Source organism: Haliaeetus leucocephalus, unplaced genomic scaffold (assembly GCF_000737465.1).
Source record: "Haliaeetus leucocephalus isolate CR32 unplaced genomic scaffold, Haliaeetus_leucocephalus-4.0 Scaffold848, whole genome shotgun sequence".
In the NCBI taxonomy this organism is placed as follows: domain Eukaryota; kingdom Metazoa; phylum Chordata; class Aves; order Accipitriformes; family Accipitridae; genus Haliaeetus; species Haliaeetus leucocephalus.
Window position 1 is genome coordinate 4,246,707 of NW_010973284.1, and position 2,341 is coordinate 4,249,047.

General features: G+C 47.9%; 1 pseudogene; it reads right to left on the reverse strand.

Annotated features, from left to right (window-relative positions):
* Nucleotides 1-1,247: 1,247 nt before the first annotated feature.
* Nucleotides 1,248-2,012, reverse strand: LOC104841186 (annotated as a pseudogene).
* Nucleotides 2,013-2,341: the final 329 nt, after the last annotated feature.

The following is a 2,341-nucleotide window of genomic DNA, read 5'->3' on the forward strand; positions in this document are numbered from 1 at the left end:
TAATTTGGGCCAGTTCTTGTGCCAGCACATAGTGAGTAATGGTTGGCGACTGGCAATATCCCTGGGGGAGACACGTAAAAGTGAACTGCACACCTTCCCATGTAAAGGCAAAACGATCTCTGTGTGCTTCCTGCAAGGGGACCATAAAAAAGCATATCTTTCATGTCAATGGTTGCCAAAATTTGGTGGGCTTACTCCTGTATGGTCACAATCAATTCAGCTATGTTAGGCACTGCAGCTGTCAAGGGGCCTGTGTTGGCATCCAGATGCCAGTAGTCAATTGTCAGCTACCACTTTTCATTGGGTTTACAGACTGGCCACACTGGGGAATTATAAGGTGAGTGTGCGGGGACTATTGTCCCTTCCTCTTGTAGTTCAGCTATCATTGAGGAGATCTCTTCTCTTGTTCCCCAGGGGAGGACGCAGAGTTTTACATTAACAAATTTGGAGGGGAGAGGTGCAGGCACTTGCTGTAAAAGTCTCATAGAGGCAGCAGGGAGCCCAAATTTCCACTCCCTTCCTTTTGAATCCACCCAGGCTCATTCCTTTAATAGATCAAGTCCCAAAATATTCATGAGGAAAGTTCCCAAAATCATGATAGCCTCTACTGCAGTTTCATTTCCAGGTAACCAGCATTTAACCCAAACTGTTGGCTGTGGCTTAGAGTTCCAAAAACATCTGTAACCCAAATCTGTTTTTTATTGGCAGTTATGCCATTGCAATCAGCAACATCCGCTCAGAGCGCTGAGACTTGAGTGCCAGTGTCCATTAAAATGTAACTGGGGTTTTAAAAGGGCCAAGGGGAAAGGTAATCAACAAGTCTCCCTTACTATTTTCTGCAAGCCTTCTTAGGTGGACCCACTGGGCGTCCCCCAGCTCACTAATTGGGGACAGCACATCCAGTTTCCTGACTCAAGATCAATCAAGTCCTTTTCAGGGGCAGTAGGTGTTTGAGGGACAGTTACTGCCATCTTGTTAGATTTTGGTTCCACCCCACCTTTCCCCCAGGAGCGCTGCTCCGTCCTGAGGGGTAATCTCCTCTGCTCTTTCCATGCTTGAATAAGTTTCTCTAGGGCTATGGTGGGTAGGCCATCCCTTAAGCCCCAGGGAACCCCCTTCTCAATTCCTTCAGCTCACAACAGATTTCTTCTTGAGTGTAGATTTCAGGGCGGGGGGGGTGTCTCCCCTTGTTCTATTCCATGCACAGAGGGTTTAGATTTACCCGTTCCCCCTGTGAGGCCCATCCTTCAGCCATACTTAATCAACTCTTGTGCCACTTCCCCCCAGGTCATAGCTCCCCCCTGCTGGTTCCATCTTCCTCTCCTTGGGGCTAATGCGTCCCGCAAACGGTCCTGGAGTTGGACCGCATACAGTTTTAGAGAGTCGGGCAAGCCCCAGATCAGGGGAGTCATCCTGTCGGGGTTGGCATTTAATAGCATGGGGGAGGGTTGTTGAGGTACTAAATGCCTGCCATGCATCAAGTGGAGACAAGCAGTCTTTTGCAGACTTTCTGTTCAGTGGTTTATAGTTGGGGTCTCAATACGCATTAGGTCTCCTTGTTCCATGGGATCTAACCCCCCTGCCCAATATGCAGCTCGTTGGGTTAAGGAACACGGTCCTCTCGGGTCGTCAGAGGTCAAAAACAGCCTGAGCCCCCAATAACCCTGTCCCTCATCTTCTGACAATAAAACCCGGTCTCTGCCGGTCAATGATACCCTCCATACATATTCAGTCTTGGTTTCTTGAGCTAGTCTAGTATATTCTTCCTGGATTTTTGATAGTTCGGTCACTGAATACGGTACCATTTAGATGGTGATTTGCAGGGCTCCTCCCGCCTGACTGTTACCAGTAGTCTTGGTCTTAATTAGAGGTCTCAACATTGCCTCCTCGTTTTTGGGGTAAAAACTTTCTCAGCTCATCTCTAACTCCTTTGTTGGATACAAGGGTCTAGTGGCCAATTTTGCCAGACTTGTAAATCCCGGTTCACTAGCCAGGATAGAGTTAAGATCCATTTAGTCACAGTTTCTTGTTCATCCTCCTCTGGTTCAGACCGTAAGATTTTGTCTCGGTCCAGGGCATCTGACAGAGCTGTGTGGAGTCACTGAGTGGTGTTATGCTCAGCAGCTAATTGGCTTTGCAAAATTCCAATTTGCTCTTGCAAGGACTTGACTGTTTTGGTAACATCACGTTCCTCGGCCAATTGATCCTGTAGAACTTCTACCTGATCTTGCAAGGATCTGATTGTCTCCCCTTCTGCTTGCCCAGTCAAGTCTCTATCCTTCTGGGCTGCAGTCAGTGCTGCCCCTAATACTGCACACACTATAGCTTTTCCTTTACCTGA